The 20,011-nt window shown below is 35.5% G+C and overlaps 1 protein-coding gene and 1 long non-coding RNA gene across 7 annotated transcripts in view; one reads left to right on the plus strand and one right to left on the minus strand.

Moving 5' to 3' along the window:
• Nucleotides 1-20,011, minus strand: part of MIB1 (MIB E3 ubiquitin protein ligase 1) — a 148,694-nt gene that overhangs the window by 61,878 nt on the left and 66,805 nt on the right. The gene's annotated exons all lie outside the window — the stretch shown is intronic.
• Nucleotides 11,351-14,589, plus strand: LOC132532353 (uncharacterized). 3 transcript variants are annotated; one of them, XR_009544372.1, is made up of 3 exons: nt 11,351-11,614; nt 11,962-12,087; nt 13,279-14,589. It is a non-coding gene; the product is annotated as an uncharacterized LOC132532353 (long non-coding RNA). The 3 variants fall into 3 exon arrangements; XR_009544371.1 differs by having other exon boundaries at nt 11,351-11,582; nt 11,962-12,137; XR_009544370.1 differs by having other exon boundaries at nt 11,351-11,582.

The raw sequence follows: 20,011 nt of genomic DNA on the forward strand, positions 1-20,011 counted from the left end.
GAAGTTATAGCAATACAACACTACCTCAAGAAACAAGAAACATCTCAAAGAAACAACCTAACCTTACACCCAAAGCAGTTAGAGAAAGAAGAACAAAAAAACCCCAAAGTTAGCAGAAGGAAAGAAATCATAAAGATCAGATCAGAAATAAATGACAAAGAAATGAAGGAAACGAAAACAAAGATCAATAAAACTAAAAGCTGGTTCTCGGAGAAGATAAACAAAATTGATGAACCATTAGCCAGACTCATCAAGAAAACAAGGGAGAAGACTCAAATCAATAGAATTAGAAATGAAAAAGGAGAAGTAACAACTGACAATGCAGAAATACAAAGGATCATGAGAGATTACTACAAGCAACTATATGCCAATAAACTGGACAACCTGGAAGAAATGGACAAACTCTTAGAAAAGCACAACCTTCCGAGACTGAACCAGGAAGAAACAGAAAATATAAACAGACCAATCACAAGCACGGAAATTGAGACTGTGATTAAAAATCTTCCAACAAACAAAAGCCCAGGACCAGATGGCTTCACAGGCGAATTCTATGAAACATTCAGAGAAGAGCTAACATTCATCCTTCTCAAACTCTTCCAAAATATAGCAGAGGGAGGAACACTCCCAAACTCATTCTACAAGACCATCATCACCCTGATACCAAAACCAGACAAAGATGTTACGAAAAAAGAAAACTACAGGCCAATATCACTGATGAACATAGATGCAAAAATCCGCAACAAAATACTAGAATCCAGGCTCTCCTGGTGGCGCAGTGGTTGAGAGTCCGCCTGAGGATGCAGGGGACATGGGTTCATGCCCCAGTCCGGGAAGATCCCACATGCCGCGGAGCGGCTGGGCCCATGAGCCATGGCCGCTGAGCCTGAGCATCCGGAGCCTGTGCTCCGCAACGGGAGAGGCCACAACAGTGAGAGGCCCGTGTACCACAAAAAAAAAAAAAAAAAAAAAAAAGATGCAGAAAAAGCTTTCAACAAAATTCAAAACCCATTTATTATAAAAACTCTCCAGAAAGCAGGCATAGAGGGAACTTACCTGAACATAATAAAGGTCATATATGTCAAACACACAGCCAACATCGTTCTCAATGGTGAAAAACTGAAACCATTTCCACCAAGATCAGGAACAAGACAAGGTTGCCCACTCTCACCACTATTATTCAACATAGTTTTGTAAGTTTTAGCCACAGCAATCAGAGACGAAAAAGAAATAAAAGGAATACAAATTGGAAAAGAAGTAAAGCTGTCACTGTTTGCAGATGACATGATACTACACACACAGAATCCTAAAGATGCTACCAGAAAACTACTAGAGCCAATCAATGAATTTGGTATAGTAGCAGGATACAAAATTAATGCACAGAAATCTCTTGCATTCCTGTACACTAATGATGACAAATCTGAAAGCGCAATTAAGGAAACACTCCCATTTACTACTGCAACAAAAAGAATAAAATACCTAGGAATAAACCTACCTAAGGAGGTAAAAGACCTGTATTCAGAAAACTATAAGACACTGATGAAACAAATTAAAGATGATACCAACAGATGGAGAGATATACCATGTTCCTGACTGGAAGAATCAACATTGTGAAAATGACTATACTACCCAAAGCAATCTACAGATTCAGTGCAATCCCTATCAAACTACCAATGGCATTTTTCACAGAACTAAAACAAAAAATTTCACAATCTGTATGAAAATACAAAAGACCCCGAATAGCCAAAATAATCTTGAGAAAGAAAAACGGAGCTGGAGAAATAAGGCTCCCTTGACTTCAGACTATACTACAAAGTTACAGTAATCAAGACAGTATGGTACTGGCACAAAAACAGAAATATAGATCAATGGAACAGGATAGAAACCCCAGAGAAAAACCCAAACACATATGGTCATCTTATCTTTGATAAAGGAGGCAAGAATATGCAATGGAGAAAAGACAGCCGCTTCAATAAGTGGTGCAGGGAAAACTGGACAGCTACATGTAAAAGAATGAAATTAGAACACTCCCTAACACCATACACAAAAATAAACACAAAATGGATTAAAGACCTAAATGTAAGGTCAGACACTATAAAAGTCTTAGAGGAAAACATAGGCAGAACACTCTATGGCATAAATCACAGCAAGATCCTTTTTGACCCTCCTCCTAGAGAAATGGAAATAAAAACAAAAGTAAACATATGGGACCTAATGAAACTTAAAAGCTTTTGCACAGCAAAGGAAACCACAGACAGGATGAAAAGACAACCCTCAGAATGGGAGAAAATATTAGCAAATAAAGCAAGTGACAAAGGATTAATCTCCAAAATTTACAAGCAGCTCATGCAGCTCAATATCAAAAAACCAAACCCAATCCAAAAATGGGCAGAAGACCTAAATAGACATTTCTCCAAAGAAGATATACAGATTGCCAACAAACACATGAAAAGATGCTCAATATCACTAATCATTAGAGAAATGCAAATCAAAACTACAGTGAAGTATCACCTCACACAAGTCAGAATGGCCATCATCAAAAAATCTACAAATAATAAATGCTGGAGAGGGTGTGGAGAAAAGGGAACCCTCTTGCACTGTTGATGGGAATGTAAACTGACACAGCCACTATGGAGAACAGTATGGAGGTTCCTTAAAAAACTAAAAATAGAACTACCATACGATCCAGCAATCCCACTACTGGGCATATACCCTGAGAAAAGCATAATTCAGAAAGTGTCATGAAACACAATGTTCATTGCAGCTCTATTTACATAGCCAGGACATGGAAGCAACCTAAGTGTCCATCAACAGATGAATGGATAAAGAAGATGTGGCACATATATACAATGGCACATATATACAATGGAATATTACTCAGCCATAAAAGGAAACGAAACTGAGTTATTCATAGTAAGGTGGATGAACCTAGGGCCTGTCGTACAGAGTGAAGTAAGTCAGAAAGAGAAAAACAAACACTGTATGCTAACACATACATATGGAATCTAAAAAAAAGGTTATGAAGAACCTCGGGGCAGGACAGAAATAAAGATGCAGATGTAGAGAATGGACTTGAGGACATGGGGAGGGGGAAGGGTAAGGTGGGATAAAGTGAGAGAGTGGCATCAACTAATATATACTACCAAATGCAAAACAGATAGCTAGTGAGAAGCAGCCGCATAGCAGAGGGAGATCAGCTCAGTGCTTTGTGACCACCTAGAGGGGTGGGATAGGGAGGGTGGGAGGGAGACGCAAGAGGGAGGAGATATGGGGATACATGTATATGTATAACTGATTCTCTCTGTTACAAAGCAGAAACTAACACACCATTGTAAAGCAATTATACTCCAATAAAGACGTTTAAAAATAAATAAAAAGTCATGCACAACAATGTTCATTGCAGCATTATTTACAATAGCCAGGATATGGAATCAACCTAAGTGTCCATCAAAAGATCAATGGATAAAGAAGATGTGGCACATATATACAATGGAATATTACTCTGCCATAAAAAGAAACGAAATTGAGTTATTTGTAGTGAGGTGGATGGACCTAGAGTCTGTCATAGAGTGACGTTAAGTCAGAAAGAGAAAACCAAATACCATATGCTAACAAATATATATGGAATCTAAAATTTTAAAAAAATGGTTCTGAAGAGCCTAGGGTCGGGACAGGAATAAAGACACAGATGTAGAGAATGGACTTGAGGACACAGGAAGGGGGAAGGGTAAGCTGAGACAAAATGAGAGAGTGGCACTGACATATATACACTACCAAATGTAAAACAGATAGCTAGTGAGAAGTAGCTGCATAGCACAGGGAGATCAGCTCGGTGCTTTGTGACTACCTAGAGTGATGGGATAGGGAGGGTAGGAGGGAGATGCAAGAGGGAGGGGATATGGGGATATATGTATATGTATAGCTGATTCACTTTGTTATACAGCAGTAACTAACAGAACAATGTAAAGCAATTATACTCCAATAAAGATGCTAAAAATATATAAGATAAATCCATTTTTTAAATTATTTTATTTATTTTTGGCTCTGTCAGGTCTTAGTTGCGGCACGCTGGATCTTCGTTGAGGTACGTGGGATCTTCCGTTGTGATGTGTGGGCGTCCCTCTAGTTGTGGCGTGCGGTTTTCTCTTCTCTAGTTGTGGCGCGTGGGTTTTTCTCTCTCTAGTTGTGGCCCGCGGGTTTTCTCCCTCTAGTTGTGGCGGGCAGGCTCTGTAGTTGTGGCACATGGGCTCCAGAGCGTGTGGGCTCTGTAGTTTGCAGCACGCGGGCTCTCTAGTTGAGGCGCGTGAGCTCAGTAGTTGTGGTGTGTGGGCTTAGCTGCCCTGTGGCATGTGGGATCTTAGTTCCCTGACCAGGGATCAAATCCACATCCCCTGCATTGTAAGGTGGATTTTTTTTTTTTTTTTTTTTGCGGTACGCGGGCCTCTCACTTTTGCGGCCTCTCCTGTTGCGGAGCACAGGCTCCGGACTCACAGACTCAGCGGCCATGGCTCACGGGCATAGCTGCTCCGCGGCATGTGGGATCTTCCCGGACTGGGGCACGAACCCGTGTCCCCTGCATCGGCAGGCGGACTCTCAACCACTGCGCCACCAGGGAAGCCCTAAGGTGGATTCTTTACCATTGGATCATCAGGGAAGTCCCAAACACATATTATTGATACAAAGAAAAGAAAAATGGTACTATAACTGTGTTGAGAGAAATGGTGGTAATAGAGGATATTAATAGCTTTCACTTACTTGTTCTTCCTTCTTGCATTCATTAAGTCAACAAGGTAGAAAACCTGAGGTCCCTCAGAAAAAAGAGCCAATGGTTCAGAAAGTTACTGAGGCATTTAAAAAGAAATAGAGGGAATTCCCTGGCGGTCCAGTGGTTAGGACTTGGCACTTTCACTGCCGGGGCCCAGGTTCGATACCTGGTCGGGGAACTAAGATCCCACAAGCCGCACAGCACAGCCAAAAAAAATTAAATAAAAATAAACAAAAATAAAAATAAATAGATATGTATATATTCTTGAAAGCCCATTGCCTCCCTGCACTCTTATTACTTTGTGTCTTTTTGCTTTTTCCTCTCTTAGTACAGTATATATAACTGAACTGTCAGAACAAGGGAAAGGCAGTACCAGGCTACTGCTGGCAGTGACAAAAACAACCCTAGTCCCTTCTAGATCACATTCTACAAAGTATATCAAATCCTAATATTAAAATGCAAAATTCAACATTTTCAAGGAGAAAGTTTTTATTTCAGAATAAATCTATTCTGTTAATTAGTCTCACTGACATAAATGTTGTATATTACACTATAGAATAACCATATTAAAATATTTTTTCCTCACAATCCTGAAATATTAAGAAATATATCATTAAAAATAAAAATTGAAAGAAATTTGAATTAATCCAAATGCTTTATTTTAAACTGATTATATTATTATAATATTAGCAACATATTTTAAAGAGAAATGGTAATTTTTGATTTCCCATAGTAACAGTGTTATATTGGCAAATGAGGTGAATACAGCAGACAATAGTTAATAAAGTAAATAAAACAAATGGATAACTAAAGAAAAAGAGATTTTTATAAGAGGAGATCCAGAAGTCGAATTAGGATGATAGATAGATAGATAAGTAGATAGATAGATAAATCACCAGGATGGAATTATTATTAAAAAGATGAAAATTATGTCTTTTTCTGGAAAATAATGATTGGTTAAAAAGAGAGTGAAGAAATGGTTCGTACAAAGCCTGGAGAAAGAATGAGAAAAATAATTTGTCAGTGTGTCACCAGCGTTATCTATAGAAAAAGCTCCCTGATGAGCAATCCCAGTATTCTAATTTACCCTCCAGTAGAATCAGGAGAATGCTATCAGTTTTCAGTCCATCGTCATATGCAAAGTCATCACAGGTTGATGGTACTGTCAATTAAGATCATCTAACCAGTTGTCTTGCTCACCAATCAATCTCCAATTTTAACTTAGCTTTTCATAGTAGATTTCTTTCTCCCCACTGCAGGGGAAAAAAATCTACTGATCAGATGGTGTAAGTACTACAATCCACTTAGCAATATTTCTTTCTGTAAACAGTAATTTGGCATTCTTTATTAGTGTTAATTAGTGTTAGTCATCTCTATGGACCAATAAAGCCAAGGTCCATACTCGGGCCCTGTGAAGCCTCAACTAAACACTCTCACCCATAACAGCTCTATCTCATATCTCTAACTGAACAAATACCAACACTTCCACAGAAACCTCTGTAAAATACCATAAGATTGCTGTAAGAATTAAATGATATAATGTAGGTAAATGTTTTAGTAGAGTCTAAAATTCTTCAATATAATAGTGTTATTTTATTACAGTTCTAAGATTATAGACCTATAAAGTACACAGTACAAATTTCCCTTTTCTCCTTCCCAAGAATTCCTCCTGTATTCTTGATTTTGGTTATTCTTACCACCATTTAACCAGCCACCCAAGTCAGAAACCTGGGAATCATTCTAGACCCTTTCCTCCCTTCTTACTCCCGCGTTCAATTTGTTCTCTTGGTTTTCCCTTTTAAAACTAAACTATTCTTTCCCAGGGGCCCCAATATTCTTTATATAGGCTTTCATTACCTTTCCTCTGAACATCTGTAACAGCCCCCTTCCAAATCTATCCTCTATACCCCTTCCACACAAATCTAATCATTTCACAAATTCAAAATTATCAGCACTCAAATTAAAAAGGCTTCCTTTAGGGCTTCCCTGGTGGCGCAGTGGCTGAGAGTCCGCCTGCTGATGCAGGGGACCTGGGTTTGTGCCCCGGTTCAGGAAGATCTCCCATGCCGCGGAGCGGCTGGGCCCGTGAGCCATGGCCGCTGAGCCTGTGCGTTCGGGGCCTGTGCTCCACAACGGGAGAGGCCACAACAGTGAGAGGCCCGCGTACTGCCAAAAAAAAGGCTTCCTTTAAAATAACTAAATCTTTTTAAGATATGATTGGTCTCGATAAAATTTATTCTGAAATATACTTTTTGTTCTAATATACTTTTAAAAGAATATGAGACTAAACTTATTATTTTGTTGATAACTGAATTATAACAAAATCAACTCCTGATTAAATGGTTTAAGTTGTGATAAAATATTGCAGATAGCCCCAAATCAAAATTAATGTAAAAGTCAATGGTCAACTAGCCAGGAGTGGGTAAATTTTTGTTTTTGCTGTTTTTAAATAAACTTTTTATTTCAGAACCACTGTAGAGTTACAGAGAATTGTGAAGATACTGCAGAGAGTTCCTCACCTCTACTGTTAATATTGTACATTAGTATGGTACATTTGTTAATTAATGAACCAGCACTGATTGCTATTAACTACTTCATTCCAACTTCCTTAGTTTTATTTCATGTTCTTTTTCTGCCCCAAAATACCACATTACATTTAGTTGTCATGGCTCCTTAGGCTCCCCTTGGCTGTGACAGTTTCTTAGACTTTCCTTGTTTTTGATGATGTTGACAATGTTGAGGAGTACTAATCAGTTATTTTGTAGACTGTCCCTCAGTTGGAATTTGTCTGGTGTTTTCCCATGATTACACTGGGGTTATGAGTTTTGAAGAAGAAGGTCTCAAAGGTAGTGCCTCTTCATCACGTCACATCAAGGGTACACACTATAAACATGACTTATCACTGTCGATGTTAACCTTGATCATCTGGCTGAGGTAGTATTTGTGAGGTTTCTCCATCACAGAATTACTCTTTTTCCCCTTTTCTATACTATAGAACACTAAAATATACCACATACTCTGGAAAGAAGTCACTATGCGCAGCCTAAACTTGAGTGGAAAGTTATGCTCCACTTCCTTGAAGGTGGAATATCCACATAAATTATTTAGAATTCTTCTACACTGGAGATTTGAGGTAGATTAATTTTAACAGAGACCTATAACCCTCTCATCTTAATTAGAAAGCTGCTAATTAATGTTCATTCCTGATCTTCCCCCCACAAAAAGCAAACAAACACAAACAAATAATATGATGCCTCAAGAAAAAAGCCAATCTTTGGGCCTAGCCTGCAAGATGAGTTAAGAAAAAAACAGAATAGCCCCTGGTCCCCTCACCCTCATGTCCAGAGCAGCTCTGAGGGGTCTGTCTCCTTTCTTCTCATGGGGTAGACAATCTGAGGAACCCACAATATAACCAAAGGTCAGCTGTTCCCCACAGAACCTTAGTTAATTAAGAGGATTCTGTTGTTAGGTTGCAAGAACTGAGGCCCATAGAGTTGCCGGGATAAGGGTGTTACAGCTCAATAAATCAATAATTATACTAAGCCAATAGACTCTCACTTGTGGAGCACAGTGTAAGATTTGAAGATACTTTCCCTAACGTTCAAACACTCTTCTTTATTTCTCAGTCTGGTTGTTTTCCAAAGGTTAAGGACATGGATAATTTAAGGATAAGATCTTACTACCAGTTAAGCAGGCATTTGTGAATACTGCCAAAGAAGCATTAAGTTCCGGAACAACTAATAGTGGTGCCTAGCATAATCCCTGGCACATGGTAATACTCAAACGTTTGCTGAATGATGAACAAATGAGTTCTAAGAAGCAGAGGGGACAAGCAGCTGTCTGCATGGTATGTAACAGTCAAATGGTGCTGGGTCCATTTTTAGGACCTGCCATGCTTTGCAATCTTTCTTCAGAGATGGGCAACATTTTTCCAAATAAACCACAGTAGCTAAACTGAGGAGGCCTTACATATTAGTACTACTTAATGTAAAAAGACATTAGAACGGCACAACAGCACATATTAGGTGTTCAAAAAATGCTTGCTGAGTTAAAGAACAACCCCTCAAATATAGTTTAAGCATGTTAGTCCAGAATCCATAAAGAAACTTAATAAAAAAGTTGATGAATCCCAAGTAGAAGTTCTGTAGGGCATGCTAAAACCATGTTAGAATGTAACGGTCTGAATACATTTTTATTCAATACACACCCCTACCTAAATGGATGGAGACAAGAAGTCTAGGAGGGTATATACCAAAATGCTATCTGTGATCATCACTTTAGTAAATGAGTATGGGTAATTTTTATTTTCTTTCATCTACTTATACTGATAGACATGACTCAAATGTTTTTTAATTCTTTTTTTTTTGGTGTGCTTTAATTTTCTTCCCACAAACTCTTTTTTGACAGACAGTAATTAAAAGGTTCATTAATTTAGCTTAAATTCATTAACTAGGAATTTGGTAATGTAGTAGAACTTAGCTCAAGATGAGACACATATGCAATGACAATGCAGCCTACGGGAGAGCTGTACAGGTGAGTACTCAATCGTTCCTAAAATAAGACAACCAAAATGATCTCTTCTATGATGTAAGGCAGGGAAGCGTAGTTTACTTATCTTTATACCCGCTTTGTGCACCCAGTGTTAGGTGCTCAAAGTTTAGCTGAATGGAACAAAAGAAGAAACAATCAAATGAACAACCATCTTTCTGAGCAAGAATGCTCACCATGCTACATTTTTGGTTTATGTTCCAGTCCCCAAGAGTCCATTCCCTAACTACTTGCATTTTCAGAAACCAGAGCAACAGCAGGCACAGTGGTGAAGATCTCAGTCTGAAGCCAAACTACCTGGGCTCACATTCTGGCACCAGCAAACTGAAGAGCTAATGACTTGAGCAGGTTACTTACCTTCTGTGCCTCAGTTTCCTCATCTATAAAATGTGAGAAGAATCACAAATCCTATTTCATAGGATCGTTATGAAAATTTTAAAGGGCTTAGAAGAGTACCTGGACCTTCATACACTATATGAGTGTTTGCTTGGAGGGGGGGTACTTTTACTGCTACAAAATGGTCAGCAAATATGGGGTAATTTAGAAACCTGAAAGTTAACCTATCTTAACACTCTGAGATGTGTCATCTTATCACAATGTGTCTAAAATTATTTCAATATCTAGAAAAGCTGACTCTTTAAAACTGCCAAATATCTATAGAAGCATTCTTTATGTCACTGTTTTAAAATAGCCATCCAAAAAAATTAAACTGCTATGTTATTAAATGCTAAAGACAAAAAGAATGTCGAGGACAAATTTCCCTTCTAGGAGAATAAGCTCAGAAAACTGATAACCGTTTTTCTTGATTCTTAACTGAATCGATACTTAAGAGACTATATTTGAATTAAGAACAAGGTATAGTTGGTTTCTCTTGGGCATTCTTAGATTTGTAAGATCTTAAATTGTATCTCCATAGGTTTGTGGAATTTGATGTTATATTTTTTCTCCTTGGCTAAAAAATAAACTTCAATATTAAAATTTATGGTAAATATGCCATTAAATTTATAGCAAAAGTATTTTTCCTCTGCAACATACACTATGTGGCAAAGTTACATATAGGTTAATGACTATTTAAGTCTGCAGTAAAGTGTGTCATGATCATGCCTACATGCTATTTCAGAAAATAAAAGTGGAATGGCAATGTAGAAGGGAGGAAAAAACCACTTCATATTTGAGCATAAAATAAAATTTAACTAATGCATTTTAATAGTTATATAAGTATATATAGTTTCAATACAGAAGTACACAATTACTCAAAAGCATTCCAGACACTGTTTCTCACCTAAGTACTACAAAACAATTTACTCAAATTGACAATGAATTAAAAGTTTTAAGTAGCATTTCCAAGATTTCATTTACACATTACTCCTTTCTTCCTTAGTGATCTCTCTCCACCCTCAATATATAGGTTCTACTTACCATTTTTACGAATTTGCCATTCAAATATTATTTATTAAATTTAAAAAGAGTGTATAGCAACAATTAGCTCTAAAAGGTAACATTACAAAATCCCTTCAGGCCTTTAGCTGTATAAAATACCATTATCCTGATTTTTTACCAATAAAAAAATCAGGTCACGAAACATATTTTGGCAGCAGAGGGATTTTACTTGTTCCATATCTGTCTAAAGACTGTCTTGCTACTAACCAGGGTAATATTTTTCCTCTTTCTTTTTTTCTCTGCAGTGCATCTAAGTTTAGTGACAGCCGCATCAGGCTTTCCTAGTCTCAGCGCAAGCTCAGTGAAAATCTGGGATGTGTAAGTGGAAACATGAGAGACCGCTTTATTTGGCAGTGCTTTGGGAAAAAAAAAAGGCAGGACAAATGGCAAGGCAGTGTTTGGACCGCAGGATGAACAATCAATAGGCAGAAAGCAAGATAGAGGCTTCCTCAGCTTCTGGATCGACAATCGACAGCTGAGAGACTATTTTTTGCTATGGTTGACTAAATATGGTCAGGGAAGAGAGAGGCACAAGAGAGTCTGTTTGCCTGGGAGTGCATGTTTCAAATGCTTAGCTGCCTATAAAGCTGTAACAGTTCAGCCTGTGGCCACTGAGGGAAGAATATAAGTTAACCTTTGTAGTGACCATGTGGAAGTCCTGACCTTGCTTGCAGACTTGACCTCGGGATATGACAAGGTAGCTTCAATACAGATCTACCATTTAATCCTGGAAACTAAAACAAACAAAAAAAATCTCACAGCAAGAAAGATGCAGAATATTTCCTCAGAAGTCAGAAGACCCCAATGTATTCTGGTGCGCAAAGAAAACAGGGTGAATGTCTACAGTTACTTGGGGGGAGCAAGGTGTGTTTTGGTTTTTGTTGGGTTTTTATGTCTTTTTTAGATTATAAAATTAACCTCCTCTGCAACTTTTTCCCCAATTCTGAAGCATTCCATCTGAGAAATAAGCGAGGTTCATTTTCTTGGCTGTTGTAGCAACCTTCCTCCGTAGCTTAACTTTCTGTCCAGCAGATACAAGGTGCTTATAACTGTGCAATACTAGTAATACGACATTCCAAATCAAATGGTCAACGCTGATTCAATTTTACTGTAGTTTTTTTTCTCTTCCCTTAAGCATAAGGGAAGGGAGAGGGAAAAGATGGCTGACTTATTTTTGTTTGTTCATTTGTTTTTCAAATTTATCTTAAAAGGTGAGGTTCTGTGTTCACTGTTTCTTCCCCCTTACTTCACCCGGCTCATGAAAAGAAGCGCTAATTCAGCAAATAGAGTGAAGAAACAATCAAGATGAGATGGCTGCTGCTGATGTGACTCTCTAGGTCTTTATCTCTCTTCCTGCTGCTAACGCTGCATGACACTAAGCTTACAGGTAACACAGCACCACAGGCCTGTACTTTTAAGGATGCTTATGACTTTCTGCATGCTTACCTATTACTGACTCGATACATGTTTTTATTGTTAGATTAAATTCTATCTGGGCACAGCCTAGTTTCACAGTTCAAGTAGAGAGCTTATGTAGTATAAAAAGGAACGCTGTTAAATATCATGACAGGTAACTCTTGATCTCAAACTTGTACAAATCCATTCCTGTCATTTACGTTATTAAAGAGTTCGTTTTTATTGTTTCAGATTAAATGGTGGTTTTGCATCCCTAGTAAATCACATCCTGCTTCCAAAGTATACTACTGTTTAAAAACTATTAACTATTTCAAGGTTTAGTCAACCAAGATACTTGGTAGATTACAAAATACTTCTTAATGCCAACTCTAATAGTTGGGCACAAAAATAAATCAGAATGTGCATGGTGAAATTCTAACTCTGCATTGCTGAAACTGCTGTAGTACTGGGCTATCTGCTGCTACATTCTGATTTGCTCTCTCTAAGCTGCACTAGCTTTTTATCACAGGCTGCAGAAATTCTACTTTGTGTCTTTTCTTCCCCTCCTTTCTCAAATAGGAAAATTTCTCATGGTTTTCTTTTAAGTTAACCTTTTAATACCACAATAATAAAAGGCAACTCACCAATTACTTTTCATGCTCAATGATCAAGCTAAAACTCAACTGCTCATAGGCTAATACCTTTCAGCTGTTTTTAAGTGAGACTTTGGACAGTACTGTTCTGGTACTTATCCTTTATATTTAAAAAAAATCAAAGAATCAAAACAACTCAACTCACCAAAATTAGATATTAATTCATCTATCTAAATTTATATTTAACCCAAAAGGAGCACCAAAGTGCAAAATTCAGGTAAGTAACTAATAAAAAGAAAGGAACAACAATGACGTTTTCAAATGATCATGAGTTCTTATCTATGACCTTAAAAAAACTAACAAAAAAAATCATCATCTTTAAAAATTCAGTTCATTCACACCCTAAAAAGATCGGGTTTTTCTCCTTGTCTTTTCAACTTTAGAGTTAATATCAGAAGTACTAATTGGCTGTTAAGTTTTTAATAAGACATTTAGTTTGTAAAAAGAATTTGCACCAAATTAATTATTGTCTACTTGTAGGATCTAGAAGCAAACTACAAAATAAGAAGAAATTTCCTCTGAAGACTATGAAGAAACACTAGGCTGATCTTACCAATATCTGAAATACACTCTGTAAATCCTCACTGGTACTATGGATCTCTTGCAGAACCAAACCAGGACAAAGTTCAACAGATAACTGGTCAAAGTTTAAAAGTGTATGTCCACCAAAAACAAGGAACCATGAATGGCACTAATGCCATGCCTCAGGTAAATTTGTTATAAAGTTTAGTCTTTGATAGTCTCTGCAAATGATCTACCATTTCTCTCCATCAGTAAGCTGAATGTTTTACTAACAAATGGGAAAATAAAACATTTCGTGTTTTTACAGCTAACAACTTAGTAATACCTACTCAGAGTACATACTTCTTTATGTACCCATATGAACATACAATGCTATGGAATGTAAAGAAGTATGTATTTTTGGTAGGCAATAAACCGCCAAGAGGGAACTAGAATGCAGCTATGTGAATGACCTTCATATGGTAAATTAACCTAATATCAAAGAGATGACCTTTGGCAATACTAACACCAGAAAAATGTACCTACTACTTACAGATGGAAACTAAATGTTGCTAAGATTTATATTCTGTGAAGAAAAAAAGTTTTACTGAAGTAGATTTAAAATTATCATGAAATTCCTTTTAAATATTTTAAGTTATACATACATTTTACATTTTTTAAATTAAGTTTCACGTGATTAAAATTTGAATACAAAAAAGAGTATTACTAGTACAAAACAATGAGGGATACACATGACCTATTTTCTGTCTCCACAATTTGACATTAATTTAAATTAATATATTAGTAGTGTTGACTGATTTAACAAAAGCCAACTTCATTTGCATTTCAACAGCTCTTCTTCATATTTTGATAAATTTATAATTTAATAATATTAGAGGAATTTCTGAAGCAAGTTTTGCTGTTTTAGGTTTTCTTTTTGAAAGCTATAGACATAGTTATGATTTTAAAAGGCTATCTTTCAAGTAAAATTCTGCTCTCAGAAGAAAAAAAACTGGTCCTTGTCCTTCTCCCTAATCCAGTCTCCACTTTCAATGCTGTGTAAGTACTTAGAATGAATCAAGACATAAGATTTATTCATAAAAAATGACAAAATTCTGGGAAATAGCTGTAAGTCAACAGGGCACATTGGTCACAGACTGCCAAATATTTAAAATAAATTAATTTATTATCTATATTATCCTTGAATTTGCTTTCTCCAAAGAGGGCACATAAAATGAAAACACTATAGTCAAGAAACCAATTTATACAGAAAGAATAACCATCTTTTATTAGTACTATGCAATTATAATTCAATTTTTTATAAATATGATAGACCTACTATTTATAGTATGTTAGATAATTAAAATACTTTTTTGTATTTTATATAAAATTTATTTTGTACTGTATTTATATACTAATAAATTATACATGATATAGCTCTTAGCAACAATTTATAAGTAGTACCTACTTTAAGCTACTATAATAGACTTTGAAAAAAGAAATACTAATATTCATATATTCTAATCATTTCTTACTAAAAGTTTTATTTTGACTGGAGTATTCAGACATGTATTACATGTATAAATTTTTTGTGTCACAGTTGAATAGAAATGGCTATAAGGTTATCCAATTTTCTGTTTAATAAGACAACAAGATAATTGTCAAAAGATGATTTTCATTTTATCGGCATATTATAAAGAATGAGAGAATGACTATTAGATATGGTAGCATATAAATTAATGAATATTTATTGGAAGTTACAAAAAGTTCATAATTTTAAAATTCCACATTTTCAAAGAAAAAATCAGTTCAAAGCTTAACTCACTCAAGAATAGCTCTTCTTTCTGATCATCTACAAAGAGAATGGCAAAGCTGCATATTCCATTTGTTAAGTTTAATTGTACATGCCCTAAATACCAAAAACTGACAATATATACCTCAAAAATAGAGGTTCCTCTATAAAACTACTCAAAGGGTATTACTACACCCATGTTTTATAATAAACAATTATATTCCTCATTCTATAGGTATAAATGTTTTTAATAATTATTTTAAAACATCCCAGCAACTAAGAATCTCGTTGCTACAATATTAAGAGTATATAATCCCTAGAAAATAAAATGATAGCATCTGTTGTTATTCATTTGAAAAAGTAAAATTATACACTGATTCTAGTGCTTACAAGTTTAACTTAACATACCTAAGAGTATTTTCAATCACTCTAAAATGTCACATCTATCACTTAGATCAGCTGTTCATTTTTAACTGAGTACATATTAAACTCTGGGCATCTGCTGACACTGGTGTAACTCAAACATTTCAACTGTCTCGCTGACAGGGATAACAGATGCTGACATTATCAAATGCTGTACTATTTTTTTTCCACGGCCTCTCCTTGCCCCGATATGGCCAGTATATGAAACTGAACTGCCATCCAAAAGCACACTTGAGCAACTGGATCTGCTAAAAGGCTCCCATATAACTAGTAAAAATAGAAGCCAGTTTTATTACTATCATCAGCACTGAAGTCCACGCAATTTAACACCTGTTTCATTTCTATTAGAATAAATGATGGAAATAATTGTAGTCACATTAATTTCACCCACAGCACAATACTCATCAACCAACAGATGGAGAATATACTTAATATGAGAATTGTTTGAATATTGCCTGAATTAGTGTTGACCTTCTCCCAGTTTGGTTCAAAACAGATAACTATTTCTTTACTCTATATTTCACTGAGAGCACTTATAGGCAAACTATAAATTGCTCAAACTTTTATTTCAAGCAAGTATTTTCAGAAGACATCCCTTCCCAATACTGAAATCCCCTTATAACAAAAATTTGTTCTACTGAGTTTTAATGGTAGTTTTAATACTCAAATTCATGATTATTTCTAACCACAAGTCAATGTATTATTAAGCTGATAATGAGAAGTAACTAGGCAAGCTGTACCCAAAATGACAGAGAATTCAGTCAAGGAACTAGACCTTTAAAAGGGTTAAATGATTAACCTATGATTAGTAACACTACATAAGCAAAAAGAAAGAAAAATAAGCTATCATGCATGGCAGTTCCTTCCAACACAAGTCTAAGCAATACACCGAATATACGTGTCATCTATTTATAAACCAAAGCGCAGAGGTACTTTCTTAAGGCTACTCATTCCTCCACCCCGTCAGCAACTTGCTGTTAGTCCTTAAGTATAATACTTAAAAAAGCAGCGGCAGTAGAAAAGTATGACTAAGCAGTGCTCTTCCCTAACCTATTTCGCTTACTTATTTGGTTTACTGCCCAAGGATAAATAGATAAAATTACTCTGATACACATCAAGATCTACTTGCTCTTTTACATGGTGTGGGTTTTGAAACAGGTCACTGTCTGAATTTAAGAACTAAGCAAAAGTGTTAGAAATAAAGACGTACATTGATAACTCCTTAATGCACTAAAGACGTGTTAAAGGGTAAAGATTTCTGCACGACTAGAGTAGGAAATAGTAGGAAAAGTGCCTTCAAAACATAAAGTTTTACATTCAATGGCTGAAATACTGATATGAGAATCTCTTAACATTTGTGGAAGGAACATAACCATAATTTTTCAAATAAAGAACATTTTAACTGTTCTGGGTCCCAAACTAGCGGCACTGCAATGCTTTGCTAGAGCTGGTAAAATGGAACCAAATCGCCTCTTCAATGGATTTGGTCCCCTTCAACCAGCTGTAGCTATGCATTGATTACTACAGGACAGCCAGCGTTTTCATTTATCAATATCAATCACATCAACTAATTTCAACTTATTTAAATTACTCAGATTGTGGTTTAAATCAAATAATTTGTTACTGTTAATTCTACTTGGAAGAGTCATAATGGTAAATAATGTTTATAAACAGCTTTATGAAAAATGTGTGGATGACATAAGGCTTTCAAATAAAATTATTTTATTCATTTATGGTCTCTTGGTATTAAATTTCTTATCCTTCAGAAAAGAAATGGTATTGAAATGTAGACTATGCCACACAATTTTAAAAAAACAAAACTTCCTTCAAAGGAAGAAAATATCTGGGAAGGTCACCTGAAACCATAACAGGAATGTCACAGTGTGGGCACGTACATTTTTAAATTAAAGAAAAATGTAACATTATATAAAATAAAACTCCAGAAATGTTGAGTCACTACCTTCCATATGATTAGCATTTAATTTTACTGCTGTTTAATAGAACATTGATAGGTAAGGTGGAAAAGGAGATGATGACACTGCAGAGCATCTTATAGACAGACTTAAACAGAAGGTATCTAATTCTTCTGACCCTGAACCAAAAGACTTTAATCCTCAAAAAAGAAACAAAATACTAATAAGCATTGCTACCTTTTTACTTATGTAGATATTTCACCTCTCCAAACATGTTTCCTCAGTTGTAAAATGAGAAGACTTTTTTTTTTTTCTAATTCTGAGTTAAAATGGTTTCTTCTGTCTTAAAACATCACTGGTCAGTACCAGGATAGAAAAGCCAATTTTAAGAACATGAAACTTGATATAGAAAAAAAAGAACTCAAAACAACCCAAGTTACAATTACAACCAATATATAACTTGTGTTATCTTCTGATATTCTTTTGTGTCCAATTAAAATCACACTTTATTGGGCAATGTACAGTCAAAACTGCATAAAATGTCTTAAGGAAATAGGAATAAAGAAGTGTGTACCTTTAACTAAAGCACCACTTTGTTGTAGAATGGAAGTTTTTTTTCTTTCTTTTTTGTGTCACCTGACACCAATTATCTGGTTGGAGGAGTCACTGTTATAAATTTCCAGAGGAATTCTCAAGAATTAAAGAAACAGAAGTAGTATTTTTTTTCTTCCTTGTATAGGCTCAACATTATTAAATATACTATGTCTATTCTCAATAAAGTTAAACAATTCAAAATATTTAAAAGTTACTTCCTAAACACTTTAATTTTCAGTCTATCTTAAACTTTATAACTTAAAAATATTATAACCTAAATTAAATTCCCTCAATAAAATCTCTTTTTGACCATCCTAATTTGAAATAATTGCTTTGTTTCAACTCTTGACCATTTCTCTACAGAATTTATATTTTAATTGATCATATACTCCTGTGACTGTCCTGACTGTCAAATTAAGGCTAACATGTATTGAGTCCCCAGTATAGTCAAGGCATTACAGGAGATACACAGATAAATATTTGTGCCCACAATTTTAACAGAAAGAAACATAAAAATGCACACACTAAGCGACAGCACAAAGCAGATTATAAGTGCAACAAAACAAAAACACAGAACAAGGAAGTATAGAGCAAACAGAAAATAACTTCAGTGATGATACATAGGAGCTCTGGAAGAGAGCTGGTTAAGAAAAAGAAGGGATAAGGGCATCTTAGTGAAAGAAAATGCTTAATAAATGAAGGAAGAGAGCAGACAATTTTAGGGAGAGAGAGTAGTATAATGTAGCTGAAGGGCAAGTTGGGCAGAGGGATTTTAATCAGCAGGAGATAAAGTTAGAAAGACAGGCTCATGAAGCACAAGAAGTGAGCTTGATATATTAATACATTCTTAGTTAAATCATTCACTGTCCACGTGTTCCAGTCTTGCCTCACATACAGACCGTAATACACAGAAAATAATACAAAGTGGCTAAGATCAGTGAATCTAAAGTCAAATAGACCTTGCTCAAGTTCCAACTGTTCCACTAATCGGCTGCATGATCTTGAATAAGTAAATTCATCTCTTTATAAGCCCCATATGCTTCATCTATAAAATGAGGATATTAACACCTGCTTCAAAAAGCTGTTCAAAGGACTGAAATGAGATAATGCATGTATACTACTAGTGGCCAGGCATGTAAATGCTGTCATTATCATCTTTTATTTGAAAGGCAGGGAACATATAATACTACTGTGTCTCCTTTACAGTGCCAACGTATGAAGTGTTCAAATATTTGTAATTTGAAAAAACAAATCAAGATATAACCTAAAACACTGTCATTTATTTCATCCTAGATTATACACCAATTGTTACAGCTACCAATCACAATAAAATCCTTTTGTTCTCTGTGCTCACCCTCTAGTGGTGATCCTAAGAAGCTAAAAAAGAGCAAAAAAAAAAGTAAAAGGAAACATGATGTAAAAATGCAATATACATCATGAAGAAGAATTCATGGTGTTTATAGTTAATAATACTGCATTGTACATTTGAAAGCTGCTAAGAGAATAGGTCTTAAAAGTCGTCACCACAAGAAAAAAAAATTGGAACTATGCGTGGTGATGGATGTTAACTAGACTTACTGTGGCGATCACTTCACAATATATACAAATATCAAATCGTTATTTTGTAACACCTGATACTAATATAATGTTATATGTCAACTATATCTCAATTTTTTTAAATTTAGGGTAGATTAAATTATGAAAATAAACTTCTAAGTAAATATCTCCCTCAGTCAATATACATGGGCTTGATTCAACTATAAACAGAAGACATCTAATGTAGAATTTTCTAAAATGCTTCTCAAGGTAAAGTTTTTCCAAAAAATTCACTCATAGAAAGTTCTAGGTTAAGCAAAGCTAATAACCATTTTCCTTTTCTGTGAGACTTCACAGATCCTTTATGAATTCTATGACTTCCCAAAAGTCTTTCTCGAGCTTTAACCAGCAAGCACTTTTTTCAGTAGACCACCTATTACTATAACAATGATTG

Source organism: Lagenorhynchus albirostris, chromosome 14 (assembly GCF_949774975.1).
Source record: "Lagenorhynchus albirostris chromosome 14, mLagAlb1.1, whole genome shotgun sequence".
Lineage (NCBI taxonomy): Eukaryota > Metazoa > Chordata > Mammalia > Artiodactyla > Delphinidae > Lagenorhynchus > Lagenorhynchus albirostris.